This window comes from Coptis chinensis, chromosome 2 (genome assembly GCF_015680905.1).
Source record: "Coptis chinensis isolate HL-2020 chromosome 2, ASM1568090v1, whole genome shotgun sequence".
Classification (NCBI taxonomy): domain Eukaryota; kingdom Viridiplantae; phylum Streptophyta; class Magnoliopsida; order Ranunculales; family Ranunculaceae; genus Coptis; species Coptis chinensis.
The window spans coordinates 88,058,634-88,075,539 of NC_141457.1; the positions used below are offsets into that span (position 1 = coordinate 88,058,634).

Consider the following 16,906-nt stretch of genomic DNA (forward strand, 5'->3'; position numbering starts at 1 on the left):
GCATTTTCAGAAAGATCCCTGTTAATACATTTCAAGTATAACTGAGAACCCAAGAACTAAAATTACCAACTGCCAAGTACATATACAAAGAGTATATAAATAGAGGAGAACTTACGTTGCAGTTTTTTTCCTTTTGCGTTGCCGAATTATGCCTTCAGGTTTAGCATTTTCAGAAAGAGTGGGATCACATTCAAAGGAGGAAGGCAAAGTTTTTCTTAAGCACTTCAAATTTCTGGAACTATCCAAAGTTAGCGGACTTCTTGCAAGAAGCAACTCTTTACTTTGTTGCAGAGACATATGGTCTATGACATCATCATAAATATCCAAATAAGTGAGCCACATCAGCAAAATTTTCAAAAAAGTCCTCACTTAACAAATAATTAGTTGGTTGATTACCAAGTTAACCTTATTATTGGTGTGAATAGTAATTTATAAAAGAACTTTTTGGTCTTTTCAATTGTGTTTAAATTGAAAAAGTAAACACACACATGATTTTCCTATTCACCATTAGAAATACAAAACCCAAAAAACAATCACAAAACTAAGTTAATAAACACCACCTCCTCTTAGAAAACAAATAGATCCATCCTCCAATTCCAGCTTTGACTACCCTAATGCCTAGCAGTTTGCCAATCCTGAACAATATCTCCAACAAAATTTGCAAGCTTATGATGTGCAAGCTGGCACTAACTTCCCACAAGATCCATGCTTGATGACCCAAGAAGAAAAGGATCGAGGGGGTTTGGGTCGGTTTTCAAACGTAATGATGAAAGGCTGCAGTAACTTAGGGAAAAGGATGCCCGGGAGAAGGATCCTGGTTTTATATCTGAGAGCTACTCCGAATGCTATCCTGGATACCAGGAATATAACCGTGAAGTCGTGGATAGTGACGATGAGGATGACTTGTCAAAAATGGATATGGGTGGTAGAGTAAGTCGTTTTCTTATTTGTAAGAACATGCTTGATACTTTTTGAATTAATAGATAGTAATTTCTTCAATTCTGAAGTTTGTGAACAATGAACAATGAATGACATTACACCATTATGAAATGTAATATATATATATATACATTAAATGCAAGGCTGGTACATGAAAGCTTTTTTTATGACTGAGAAATAGTATAGTATCTGGTGCAATGTAATATGTGATTCTAATTTGAGAAATCATTAGGGGATAGCTTCAAACCAAGACTGGAGATATATATAGATACTTATAAGGCTATTGGATTCTTTTGACAAGCAAAGGGTCGTCTTCATAGGTGGGATTTTGAGACTGAAGAGGAATGGGCTCCATACAATGAATAGAAGGAAGCAATGCCAAAGGCGGCATTCCAATTTGGTGTGAAGATGCAGGATGGCCGTAAGGCACGTAAACAAAACAAGGATCAGAAACTCACCAATGAGCTATACAAGATTAACAAGATTCTTGCAAGGAAGAAGGGGGAGAGCCATGATGATGATGGGGAATATGACGATGAGATTCAGCCTGGAAAGAAAATTCGTGTGTGAAGCTTGATAGGATATTGAGATATTCCTGACAGTTTGCGGGAGAAACTTCTCTTAGTGCTTCAAATTTTGTGATTTTTCACGACTGTTGTAAAACTGAGACATGCTTTACCATCCATCATGGGCATATCAGTAGTCTGTGTATGGAATGACAATGTATTGTCATTTTTATTTTGTCTATTTATGCTACACTACTCAATAAGTAGTCGTTGCCTATATGGTGCAGACTTATCAAGATGCTATTACGATATGTAGATGGGCAGGGCCCCTGATCTTTTCATAACTGTAACTTGCAATCCACATTAGGAAGAAATAAATAGTTTTTTAAAGTATGACCCTCGGATTAAAATCGAGGGCGTGCGGATGTTGGATGTCGGGCTTTCAAAATAAAAGTTGGATTGCATAATGAAAAGACTCGTTATGGGAATCATTTTGGTAGAGTCATTGCAGGTACATACTATTTAAAATTACCTTTTTATTTTACATGTATAAATCTAAGTAAAGAAGAATTGGAAACAATATGCAATGATATTATTAATTCCACAAATATTTTACTAATATCTAATTATTATTATTTTCAGTGTTGTACGTTATTGAATTTCAGAAAAGAGGTTTGCCACATGCTCACATTTTGCTATTTTTGCATCCGGAAGACAAACCTAAAACTGGATCCGACATAGACAGGCTTATTTCAGCAGAATTACCTGACAAAGATATAGATCCAATACTTTACGAAACTATAGTCAGTACAATGATTCATGGTCCATGTGGTGAAAAGAAAAAAGGTTCTCCTTGCATGAAAGAGAACAGATGTTCTAGACATTTCCCTAAAGATTTTTGCAGTGAGACTAAATTTGACGAAAAATGGTTTTGTTGTATCTGACGAAGAAAAAAACAAAGCGACCGCAATGGTTGGTCGCTATAACCCGGTTGAGATTGACAATAGATGGGTTGTTCCTTACAATCCTAAACTTCGAGAAGGAATTTCAGTGTCACATTAATGTTGAGCATTGCAATCGTACACGGATGATTAAATACTTATTCAAGTATATTACCAAAGGTCCAGATCGAGCTACAGGCATTATTGAGGAGAATTATAAGTACGACAAAAATACAAGAAAATGTACCATTCAGGAAGTGGATGGAAATCAAACGTTATCTGGACTTTCGATATATCTCTGCATCCGAAGCAAGCTGGAGAATCTTTGATTTTGACATTCAATTTCGAGATCCATCTGTTGAGAGAATGAATTATCATCTTGAGAATCAACAAAATGTTGTATTTCGTGATAATTCTAATACATTTCAGGTTGTACAAAGTGATAAGGCTAAGAGAACAATGTTCACAGAATGGATGCTTACTAATCAGAAAAGTGAAAAAGCTCGACAGTTAACTTATGTTGACATCCCATTAGAATTTGTGTGGCACAAAGACACGAAGGTATGAATTATAATTTTGATAGATCAAAAACAAAAATTAAAGTAATCTTTAACATTGTCATATTTTTTTTCAGATCTGGACAGAAAGAGCTCATAATGGCATCAAGATTGGTAGGATATATTATGCACAACCAACGCAAGGTGAAAGGTTTTACTTACGTATGCTTCTCAATATAGTAAAAGGTCCACAGAGTTTTGAAGAAATAAAGACTATGCATGGTAAAACTTATGCAGACTTCAAATCAGCATGTCGTGCGCATGGATTGCTACAAGGTGACAGTGAATGGCACTCAACAATTAAAGAAGCAGGAAAATGGTCTAACAGTAGATCATTGTGCCAGTTATTTCTTACTATTTTACTGTTTTGTCAAGTATCTGACACAGTTGGATTGTGGGATCAGCATTGGGAGATGCTTTCAGATGACATATTGGCTATGAAATGATTAAAAGTTGGAAACAATCAACTACAATTAGCCAATGAAGAACTAAAAAAATGTACACTTCTTGAACTTGAAAATGATATGAAAGAAAATGGTCGAACACTTGCTGATTTCCAGTTTGATATTCCAAAACCAGATCCTCTAGATAACAGGTTACTACGGGAGGAATTGAACTATGATTTTGAAGCACTCCTTGCAGAATATGAAGAATTGCACATTGGATTGAATGTTGAACAAAGACAGGGGTTTTACGCTGTCATTGCTGCTGTTGAAAGTGGTAAAGGGAAGTTATACTTTGTATATGGAAGTGGAGGTACAGGGAAAACATATCTATGGAATACGATCATTGCAAGGTTACGATCACAGAGAAAAATAGTGCTTGCAGTTGCATCATCAGGCATATCATCGCTTCTTTTACCAGGTGTTTAAAAAAAATATATTATTGTCTTTATTATAAATGTTAATATTGTTATTATTATCATTACTACATTTTTTTAATATTTGCTATGTATGTGGTGCTCATGCAGGTGGTCGTACAGCTCACTCGAGATTCAAAATTCCAATAGAGAAAGATAAGTCTAAAACTTGCAACATTAGAAAAGGAACTCACTTGGCGGATCTGATTGTAGCAACTGATTTAATTATTTGGGACGAAGCACCTATGAGTAAAAAGACGGACTTCGAGGCTGTTGACAACAGTTTTAGAGATATCATGTCAGAAAGTGATATAAAGCTCAAGGACAAACCATTTGGAGGAAAAACTATTCTTTTTGGTGGTGATTTTAGACAAATATTACCAGTTATCGAAAAGGGTTCAAGAGAAGCAATTGTTTCTGCATCCATAAACAGATCCTACTTATGGCGTTACCTAGAGGTGTTTCGTTTGACAGTTAACATGCGGTTGCATAACAGAAAATCTAGACAATCAGATGTAGATTTCAACAAATGGATATTATCTATTGGTGAAAGTACAATTCCAAGAAGATCACTGTGTGAGGGAGAAGAGCCTACTTGGATTAAAATCCCAGAAGACATTCTTATTCAATCAGAAGGTGATGGGATAGAAAACATTGTGAAGACGGTGTACACAGATATTTTACAAAAATATGATGATGTCGAGTATCTCAGAGATAGGTGCATTCTAACACCTACAAATGAATCAGCAGATGAAATAAACTCTCATGTTCTATCTTTAGTTCCGGGAGAATTGGTTAGTTACTCAAGTGCAGACACATTAAGTCCGCTTTCGGATAATAAGGTTGCAAATCAAGATATTTTGTATCCTATAGAATTCCTCAACACTCTCCAGCTCCCAGGAATGGCTAATCATTTGGTTCAGCTAAAACGAGGAGCACCTATAATGCTTCTTAGAAACATAAACCAGAGCAAAGGTCTTTGCAATGGTACGAGACTTATAGTGATTGATTTGTCAAAATTTGCTTTGGAAGCTGAAATTATTACTGGAAGCAATAAAGGAGACAGACTCACTATCCATCGGATAGACTTTTTGTCTGAAAACACAAAGTGGCCTTTCATCTTGAAGCGAAGACAGTACCCAATAAAACTTTGCTATTCAATGACGATAAACAAAAGCCAAGGACAGACGCTAAAGAATGTTGGAGTTTATCTTAGAAACACTGTTTTCTCCCATGGGCAACTATATGTTGCGGTATCACGTGTAACGTCACGTGATGGTCTGAAAATTCTAATCGAGGACAGAGAAGATAATTTTAAGCAGCATACAAAAAATATTGTCTATTATGAAGTATTCAACAATTTGCCACAATGAAGCTTCATCAAAAGGTAAGAATAAAAAAAAATCAAAAACTTATATTATTTTTTTTTTTATTGTTTGTAAACAATTACAATAATCAAACAAATGCAAACTTTGATTGTCAAAGCCAAACGATCCAATAGCCCAAATAATTTTGGTACTACATACATGTAATCAACTATTTTTTGCATCTGTTTATGTAATTAAATGCTCTAATCTTTTTATGTAGGTTTTTGGTGCAGTATGTGAAGCGCTTTAGCCGTTAAACAAACCCAAATGCTGTTAGGTAGGTTCGAGAGTACCCTTGAAATTAGTTTAACTACATAAAACTGTTTTTGCTTGAAAATTATATTAAACACTTCTTCGATATATAATAAAAAGTATCATTTGTAGTATGATTACATGATTAGTTATTAATCATGATCACATAATCACATTTTGTAATGAGAAGAGAAAGTGTCTTGGTATGATACATTTGTGTCTTGAGGGTCATACACTCATGCCTGCCATGCTTATACTAGCATCAGTCCTTGCTAAGTGTAGGAACTGGTATTCATTTCCAGCTAGACCGCTTTGACTTGAGTGGTACATGATCTTAATATCTAATGATTTTTCCTCTTTGCAGATCAGTAACATTGCTAGCATTTGGTTTCTATCCCTTTTTTTGTCTATCTTTGCCACTGGTATTTTGGAGATGAGATGGAGCGGTGTAGGGATTGATGAGTGGTGAATAAATTAACAGTTTTGGGTTATAGGATCGGAGGTGTTTTAGCCCATCTCTTTGCTGTCTTTCAAGGGTTGCTCAAAGTTCTTGCCGGGATTCACACTAATTTCACTGTCACCTCCAAGTCTTTTGATGAGGATGGAGATTATGCGGAGCTCTACATGTTCAAATGGACAGAGTCATTCTTTTTTGCTATTGTTTGGGTTGTATTGCTGGAGTGGAACTCGCTATATCTTAAATTTACTTAACCTGAAATTAAAGGATATTATGATGAATACTTCCAATTGTTTATGGCGTGTGTGGTCTGTGTCATACTTTGTTTCAGTAGCTCTATATTGACAATATGATCCTTAACTACCCTGTAGAATCCAGAGTAGGTAGGTACCAGTTGACCGAATTCGAGGTAATGTTTAGTATGTAATGTTTGATTGGATCATTTGAACTTCGGAGGTCGAAGATGTGGCAATATATATTCAATTGTACATATCAGTTAGTATTTAGAATGATTTCTTATGGGTATATTTAACAGGAAAATGCTTGCTCTTTATTTCATTTGATATTAAACCTCACAAGTCAAATTAACATGCCTAAAACTAACGTGTTATATGAAACATGAGACTGAGAAACAAAGAAATCACATTTCCATCAAGTAAAATTCTTTATGTATAATTTTATGAAAAATTATGTCCTAACAAGACTGAAGTAATCCAAAGTACAATGTCCAAACATGGAGAAATTAATAACTTAATATTTTTGTTCACTAATCAAATTCAATTACGAGTCAATAACAGCCATATTTAAAGCTTTTTCCACATGGATAGTAATTTTAAACCAAATACTACATTAGATCCATAATAGATCCAAAAAAAAAAATACTAATACATGTGGAATTTCACCAAACAAGGACTCCAAAAAAAAGAAGTTACCTAAACTTCAATTCTAAACAAAACTTTAGTTCGGCAAAACAAAATATCAAGGACTCCAAAAAAAAGAAGTTACCTAAACTTCAATTCTAAACAAAACTTTAGTTCGGCAAAACAAAATATACTAATATAGGCAGAATTTCATCAAACAAAGACTCTAGAAAAAGAAGTTTCATAACCTACAAACTGTAAACAAAACTTAAGTTCCGGATATATTAAGTATACTTAAAGGTTGATCAAAAACTCTTAATTTCTATCTTAACAAGAATTTTGACAAACAAGGACTCCCATAAAAAGAATTCACCTAAAAGTCAAATTCTACTCATATGTTAAAGTTATAAATATCCATATGATTGTAAAAACCTAGGCTCCATCGACCTTTACTGCTATCAAGGTAAAATTTTGCAACTTTTACTTATTTTTTAATTCACCTTTTCATAAAAAACAAATTTAAGAATTATATTTCTTTTCTTCACATATTTTTTTGCAGCTTAACAACATGACTAACAAATATCATGCAATAAGCAACATCAACAGCACATATTCAGATTCAGATACTCCATGGAAGCTACAAGTCAGAGTTGTACGTAAGTGAGACGATCTTTATGCATCAAATCTTGCTATCAAAAGTAAAGATGTTCTATTGATAGATGAACAAGTAAGCCATTTACTTTCTTCATGTGATTCAAACATAGTCTTTATTAAAAGAAAATTAATAATGCTAATTACCATTTAATATCACAGGGACATGAAATCCAAGCCATGTATCCGTTAAACTTAACAAAAACATTCAATAACCATCTTGAAGAAGACACGGTAATAGTTTTGGAAAATTTCACAGTGATTAAAAGTGACAGGTTTTCGTACTGCAAATCATGACTTCAAACTTGAGTTCAATGATAAAACAATAATCAAGGAAACCAACAAGCAAGGTGTTCAAATACCAAGGAACATGTTCTTATTCACACCTTTCGAAGACATTCATTTAAGAGAAGACAACATGGTACTCACAGGTATACTTCCAAACTGTGAAAATAAATGTAATTTTTTTGTTAAAATAACAAAACAAACAATAACTTATTTTGTTATATTGCAGCTGTTGTCGGAATGCTACTCAATGTCAAACCAAAAGAAACGTCAATTATCAGAGGCGGTATTACAAGACAAAGGCGTGACATTATACTTGCAGATGAGAGGTATGAATATTTTTAATTAAATCTGCTATATGAAAAACTTTAATACCCGTTGACTCATTTTTTTTGTGTTAAATGCAGATATAGAACAATGAAAATTACTTTGTGGGGCCGTACTATGGATCAAATTCCACATGATTTTGATCGTTCACCAGACAAAGTATATGTCTTGATAGTGACGTCCACTTCTGTTAAAAAATTTAAGAGTAATTACTTCTTTATACATATAAATAATTTTGGTTTTGTTTATCAAAATAAGTTACAATACTAGCTAATATTTAAACCTGGCTAGGTTATTATCTCCAGTCAACATTCGCTACCAAGATTATACAAATCTTGAAATTCCAGAAGTGGAATCCATTATAGAAAGGTAAGATTTATTTAAGTTTTTTTTTAATGTATAGATAGACAACAACGTTTACACCTTATTTTAATCATTTAACATGCAGAGCCCTGGAAATCAAGACGGAAGCAGCAGAAGTGCAGGAAGGAAATATAAATTCAATCCAAATAAAAAAAGAAGATGAGTTTCAAACCTTGGTAGAAATAATGGATTTGGATAACACTGTAAAGGTAAGAACTACCTATTTTACTTAAAAAATGAAATTAGAAAACAATCTAAATGAATTAATTTTATTTGTCAACAGGAGAAATCATACATGTGCAAAGCAATGGTTTCAAGAGTCTATAATGACAACGTCAAATCACTGTGGTACTACAAAGCGTGCAAAAAATGTGTCAGCGGACTCGATGAAATCAACAATAAATTTTGGTGCAAAAGATGCAAAAAATTTCCAAAAATTCTCAAGAGGTATCATTTAAATTGTTTTTTTTCTTATATATATACATTAATTTAATACATTCACACAACAGGTACAAGGTCAACATTGTGATTTCAGACAAATCAACATTTGTCAATGCAGTTGCATTTGGAAATATAGCAAAAATAATGATCAAATATTCAAAAAATGAACTCTACAAAATTGGAGAAGAGGTATTGTATTTCTCATTCAACCAATTATACTAAAGTCAATTTCAAAGAAAAATTATCTTTTAATTTTACTTTGTAAAGGATGACAAAGATATGGTGAATCAAATATTGCAAAGTCTTGTTGGGAAGGAGTTTGTTTTCCATATAAAGGAATCAAACAACAACAACTACTACAACACAAAAGCATTCACTATTTTATATGTCGTTCCTGAAAGCATTGATCAAGAAGAAGAAGTATGTAAACCTATTTATAATGTTTGTTTAATATCATCTGATACATGCTACTTTATTATTATATATTGTTTCATTTCTTTTATTTATTTAACAGAAATCAGAATCAAGCCAAACATCTTTGGAGCTATCAACCCCTGAGAAAACTACTATGACACCATCACAAATTATAGATCTCACGGAAAAGGTATTATTCAACTTAACTATCATATCTTACACAAAACAATTATTATACCACTTTTTAAATTTTTTGGGTTTTACATCTATTAATGCAGGAATCAAATTCAGATCAATTCACACCAACTGGTTCAATAAAAAAGGTAAATCCATTCATTAGAAAAGTAAATTTCTAACTTTCATTAAAATTACCCAAAAAAATTAACAATATTGTGTGCAACATTTAGGAATGGAAGACTAAAAAGACCATTAAAACAGAACCTCCAGAAGAAACACCAAAATCAAAAAAAGGTTGCAAAAGCTTGAAATTTAAGGTAAACAAAGTACATGATTGAATTTATTTCATTATAGTGCTATAATCCATTTATAGTTAAATAATTTATTTTCTGATTTAATTGTTTCAGAAAGATGAGCTTGAGGAGTGATACTTGCATTAATTAGGAAGTTCAGAAACAATGGATTAGTATATTTGATTGTTAGATTTTCTGTGTTTTTTTTTTTTTTTTTTTTTTTTTTTTTTTTTTTTTTATTCTGGATTGTGCTTGAATACTAAGTTTTGCACCAATTTCTTTTTCATTATATTGTTTTTGATTCATATCATTTCAAGCATTTTATCATTTAATGTACTTTGGTTAAGTTACTAAATTATATTATACCATTTAAGTTTGATTGAAGGCAGATACAGTTCGTCAATTTTAATATTGAAGATAGTTTATATTTTAAACCAATATCAGTATGTGTATCTTCGAATATAGGAACTTCAATTGGTGGTTTAGTTAGTTGCTAATTACATTAAAAAATGAGTAAAAAATATATAGAATAGAAGAATCAGAAAAAAAGAGAGAGTAACAATTAGAGAAATAAGAAAAATTAGTAGTGTAGCAGACTAACCTGAGAATTTAATCATAGACTGACCCATTGCAGAGGTGTAGACTTCGAATTGTCAGTGAGAGCACATAAAGACCTCTAACATGTTCCTAACTGAATTCTTTGTCAAAAGATTTGATGTGGCACTAATAATTAGTGCTTCAGCTGGTAATTGACATGTACTGATCTGAAAATTTTAAACTTTACAGCACTGCCAAATGCTACTTCTGCATCACTCATTTTCTTGAACACCACTTTAGCACTGCTCATGTCCCTCAAAACTTCTGTTTCCGATTCCTTTAAAGGTCCAAAGCGTATGATTATCTTATTCAGATTCAATATCGAGGGAATACAACCTGAATCAGTAAAGCTCATCGATAATGTTGTCGGAGATTAAAAATATATATAGCATAGAAGAATCAGAAAAAAAAAAGAGTAACAATTAGAGAAATAAAAAAAATTAGTAGTGTAGCAGACTAACCTAAGAATTTAATCACATACTGACCCATTGCAGAGGTGTAGACTTCGAATTGTTAGTGAGAGCACATAAAGACCTCTAACATGTTCCTAGCTTAATTCTTTGTCAGAAGATTTGACCCATTGCAGAGGTGTAGACTTCGAATTGTCAGTGAGAGCACATAAAGACCTCTAACATGGTCCTAGCTTAATTCTTTGTTAGAAGATTTGATGCGGTGCTAATAATTAGAACTTCAGCTGGTAATTGGCATGTACTGATCCGAAAATTTTAAACTTTGCAGCCCTGCCAAATGCTACTTCTGCATCACTCCTTTTCTTGAACACCACTTTAGCACTGCTCATGTCCCTCAAAACTTCTGTTTCCGATTCCTTTAAACGTCCAAAGCATCTGAATATCTTATTCAGATTCAATAGCGAGGGAATACAACCTGAATCAGTAAAGCTCATCGATAATGTTGTCGGAGAAATTTCAGTTAGAGAAGCACAAGAATGTACAGCCCGAGAATGACCATGGACAATTTGTAGTTTCCTTAAATCCACTGGGACACACTTTTCCATGCAAACACCAGCTCCTCTGCTTTCACCAATAGGCTTATCTTTCAACCTCTTATTTTGTGTCAAACAAGAGGACTTCCCATGAGTGTTATAAACTCCGAAAACTTTGCCTTCACTTTCCAAAACCCACTCTTTGTCGATCTAACATTACTTCTGCTGCTACAACTGCTCCAATTTCTTTAGCCACTAATTCCGCAATCACTGCTTCAATTACACTTTCAACTTTTCTTAAACTTGAGTATGTTAAACGTATGGTCCCAAAATCAGTGTTGCAGATTAGGCTAACCTTCATTCAAGCAAACACCATTTTTCCTCAATCGCTCTATACTTTCTGCTATGGTCGACCAAAGAAGTCCCAAAAACCCCATTTCCCACAACTGCAAATGGCTTCTTCCAAGTACAGAAGTATATCGGGTAAAATATCTACACGACATTTTTTGTTCTTATTAGCGTCCAGATTCCTAAAGAGAGAACCATATCTCAATCCATATTCTACATTTGCAATCTTCTTTGCAATCTGTACTGCCAGCTCATCCCCCTTCAGAACCAGGTCCAAGTTCCACATAATTAGTACATACCCAAGAAGTAATGGCTGAAAACATTTAGGAAGGCAGAATCCAGGTATAAGTACTGGTCCTCCCTGCAATGGAACAAGCCAAGTTAAACTTTGACAACAGAAACTTATACCTCACAGTTAAACTAAAGGACAAAAAAGACTAACATTTTTTTCCCTCTGCTCCTTATCTCAAGACCTCGATATAGCATCACGGACTAAATTAATTTATCATGGAAGAACTTCCTTTGGAACTGAGCCAAGAACCCTTGACAAAACTTCCCAAGCGACCAGCTAATAATAACTCGACAAATTGACTATTGCTTTCATCCATAATATCATTTTCTACATCATTCTTTGCAGGTCATTCTAACATTATACCACGCACCTCTGCCTCATCAACTGCGAAGAGCATTCTCAAAGAAGATGCAATGTTTCCTTCTTCATCTATCAATAAAATGAAACACAAATAAGTTGCAACTCATTAAGTTTTAACACTAACTCTCTACATCAGTAATTAATTTAGTCAAAGGTGAAATTTATTTGACCACACATTGTAAAGATGATAGATGGCAGCATATAAAAAAAAAAATCGTAATAGGTGAAGCCTAAATAAGTTAAAGCATGTACTTCTATGAGTGATGCGAAGTCCCTAAAGATTCATCCTCTGCCTTTCTAGCATCTTTGCCTTCTATGTTCTCCATCATATTCTTCTCTACAAATTCATCACCTTTCCCCTCTTTCTTTGTTGTCACATTGCCTTCACACTCCACAATAATTGGCAGCGTGCTGCAACCATGAGAAGATTAAACCCCCATGATGGAATAGGCAAAAAAAAAAAGCGAAAAAAGAAAGTTACCTGTCATAGAAATTGCCGCACAATCACAATGATCTGCACTTCTTTGTGGTGGCTCATGTAGCATAAAGGCACCACCTTTCTCATCTTGCTCTTCCCAACATTCCTCAACTGAGGAGTCAACACCCACTTCCTTTTTATCAGCTTCATGAGAAAGCATAACATGGAGAAAATCAAAATTTTCCTCTCTGACCTCTACGTTATTTTCTAGCAAAAATTCATATTCATCTTCGGCATCAAGCTCTAAACAAGGGTGTGAGTTTGCTTCAATACTTTCTTCCGAGTACCTGAAATATTGTGTTGGTCTTATAGAACATGAACCATAATCAATTATCTACACATATTTTCGACGAATCATAGATCATCATGGCAGCAGTTTCATCATCTTGCTAATAAAGAGATAAAAAATGGGGGATAAGATAACTGAAGGTTTTTTATTCAAAACATCGTCAAAAACATTTGTCCAAAATGTGTACACGTGCTATCTTCTATTACAAATGCAAAACAAGTGGCGATAATTGTAACACTTGGTAATAACCATAATAATATACAAATAAATTTGGACAAAGGCCTAAAGCCCAAAATAAAAAAATACCGGCCCATTAAAATTAAATATAAATTGAATAATAGACCCACATGATAGTTCTACAAAATAGCGGGCCCGACCACAGGTCGGGCTGCATAGCTAGTATTGGACTAGTGATCTATTTACAAATGAATTATGTCAATTCCTAATTAAGGAACGATACTTTTTCTCGTTGTGGTTGTATACCTACATGATTCGTGATTGGATGACTTTTAGCAACCGTGACCAAGAAATCAAGGTTGCATTCAGTTTTATATAGCAGAATCTTAATTTCTGAGCTGCAACCCTCTCTCAATCTCCAAATAGGTTGTTCAAAAGATTGCGTACTTAGATACTTAAATATTTATAATATACTTTTTAAAAATGTATATAAATAATTTTGTTCAACGGCAAGCATTAGAGGTTAAACTTTTCAGTACTGGCTTGCTAATGAAATTAGAAGGACTAAGAAAATTTTGCTAAGAATGCAAAACACATTTTGTTAAGGTATTAATAAGCTGTCTTTCTGGCAAATACTGGCATTGCCACATTGGTGAGCCAAATTATTGAAACATTTGCACAAATTCTGGATCATACTCTTAGATTTTCACATTAGTAGTAAAATTTCTTCGAGTACACAACCAGACATGGCATCGAGTTAAACCACGCAGGGCCTGATTGCACCAAAGTCCAAAACAACAGTTAATTTTATATTATTATTATTATTATTATTATTTTGGGTAACCAGTTCAAATTTTGTTGACTTGGAGATTATATCTAATTTGCAATAATCGTTTCCCAACTCCTAGCGGTGACTTCTACAGTCAATGGCGCCCAGTTGTTTAATAGGACTATTTTCTACGTATTATTTGGTTACTATCTCAATTAGTAGAGTACACCATAATTAACATGAGATTTTAAATTGGACCAGCCTTTTTTCTACCACTAAATACCCTTGATAAAATATTCAAATAAATTATTCAATGCTTTTAAAAAAGATTATTTGGTAATTTCAGTTTTTACTACCATTTATACCCTTAACTTAACATAGGAAAAATAGGGCGTTTGTGTAAATTCAAGTCGAAAACCAACAATATATGGATTATACACCTGTATTAATTATTCATAAATTAGACTTTAAATGCACTGCTCTTTTCCCTTTCCGTCTCCCCTCTTTTGGTAAACAATAAAAAATAAAAAAAAGTTTTGCAACAAAAGTCAAGTTTCTCATTCCAATCTCATCGCTTCTATTCAGATATTGACTCTGGGGCTGTTCAAGATCTTAACTTTATGGTGATTAAGCATGTTTATTTGCTAATATTAGTGTGTGAGCTCATTGTAGATTGTGTTTTGATAGAATTATTTTAAGTAAAATGATTTGTAAGTATAATGATTTCATTTTGATTCATTTGCTTTCATTGTCTTTTGACTTTTGTGAGGCTTATGAGTTAAGCTTTCCCCTTATTGTAGTAAAAACAATTCAATTTTAGTTAAGCTTGATGAACATGTATTACTTTGTGTGTATAGATCTTGCATTTTAAAACTATTAAGAATCTAACTGATCAATTTAGACTTCTGAGGTTTTGAGTTTATTTTTTCTTTGTGATTGCAGCATGGTGTTGGGCATGTGGGTGACCCTTTTCATTGTCGTCGTAGTGAAAGAGATGAAACGAAGGACCATTTCCAAAGCCCTCATTCAGTCCCTGGCCCAAAGAATGGAATGTTGTATAAGGTACATCATCTATTTCCTTGGTTTAATGAAGTGGTTATGTCGGGTTGGGGTGGTGGTGGGTTAATAAGGAATGAAAAAAAAAAGGTGTTTCATGGTCTGCCTTTGTGAAAGAAATACAGGGACGTCCAACCTTTAGGTAGTTCCACTTAGGATATCTTCTGTCCTTGAATTCCCAATTAGAGCGCACATACATTTTTATTCGTTGCATACTATTGATTGGCAGAGAAATGTTTTCAACAACTATAAAATGTTGATTCTCTGTGGCTGTAATTATATAGCATGTTCATCTCCATAAGCTGCTACATCATCTCTCTATCCATCTATTGTAAAGGGTATTCTTTCCAAAATTTAACCACCGATGGTTTTTTTCCCTGGCTTCTCTGTTTTGTTTATGTGTTCACTTTTTACCTGATATTCCCTTTCTCTCTTATTTAGCCTGAATCTTCTCTGCCCTTGCACAATCCTGCAATGGAGGGGGCTACAAAGTGGGACCCTGTAGGATCGAAAACGTCAGATGAGGTGTATCGGTTTTATGGCCATATGAAGCATCTTGAAGACCAACAGATCTCTAATGCATCGGTTGTTTCTACTCTTCAAACAGAGCCGAGCAGGCTTCGGGGGATTGATGATGACCTTGAGATCGAAAGGCCGATCATCAAAGCAGAAACTTGAACACTTTTTAGGTAAGCTGGCTGAGGAAAAGGCTGCTTGATAGAGTAGAGAACATGATAAGGTCCGGGCAATTATTGATGATGTCAATAGTCAATTGAAAAGAGAAAAGAAAAATCATCATAGGATGGAAATTCTTGGTTCCAATTACACAACAAGAAAAGAGGAAGAAATTGATCAATCAATCCATCTCGCACAAACCAATTTCAGTTGAGTAAGAAGAAACATCTCGCACTCTATCAAAGAAACTTTTTTTATGGGTATATCCAATTTCTCCACTCTCTTTCTCTTTGCGGAATTGTGGCAAGATATTTGATTCTAATCGTCTTTTTTGGTCGGTATGTTCCGCTATTGGGGGGGTTTTTTTTTCAGCACCCTAATTTTATTTTGTGATTTTTGATGTCTTTGCAACAAAATTGTTGCGCGCTTTTGCAACTTCGAATGCTACTCTAATGTTTCAACTATTTGTTATTCTCACTTTGACTATGAATTCATTGAAGCATTGATTGGATGCTCCAATCATTTTAATTAGAAAAAATTAATTCACTTTTGCTTTTTCCCTGGCTCCATTACCCTTTGTGGGAATATTTGCTGCACTCCTACTGATCGGCATCTTCTACTTTACATAATGTTATATCTTCTTCTTCTGTCATTTATTTTTTGATGCTGCGCTTTATTTGATTGGTAATATTCTAAATATGCCCTGTAGCTATTCATGTTAATCATGTGTCGGTACGCACTTAAGGAAGTACTGAGTACAAAGGTGTTTTAGATCATGTTCTTAAGATTATTATAAATATTTCATTTTATTTCATGAGCGTTAGAAACCTTTGTACTATGTAGTTCTATATTTTGCAAAAACTCCTTAGAGGGGTTCTTTAAACTATGTACTCACTATTTAATCGATGCTATCTTTTGTAAAATGTGATAGACTGCTAATCGTTTGTGAGCAGGAATTATCAAATATTGAACTTTTGGGTTGAGTCTTTAGTCCTATATAACCTAATTTTCTTAGGGCATCTCCAATGGAGGGTGTAAAATTACACTTCCACATAGGCGCCACCTAGGTGCCATTAGGATTTTACACTTCTAATTGTATACTATTGTAGAGTTCATAAATATCCACTCTCTATACTCCCCAATGGAGAAGTGTAAAAAAAAATAGATTTTAAACTCGGACGTCACTTTAAGTGACGTCCCTGTTTAATTTAAACTGGGACGTTACTTAGAGTG

At 33.8% G+C, this 16,906-nt stretch overlaps 1 pseudogene; it reads left to right on the top strand.

The window, feature by feature from the left end:
* Nucleotides 1-625: 625 nt before the first annotated feature.
* Nucleotides 626-1,703, top strand: LOC147518659 (suppressor of mec-8 and unc-52 protein homolog 2 pseudogene; annotated as a pseudogene).
* Nucleotides 1,704-16,906: the final 15,203 nt, after the last annotated feature.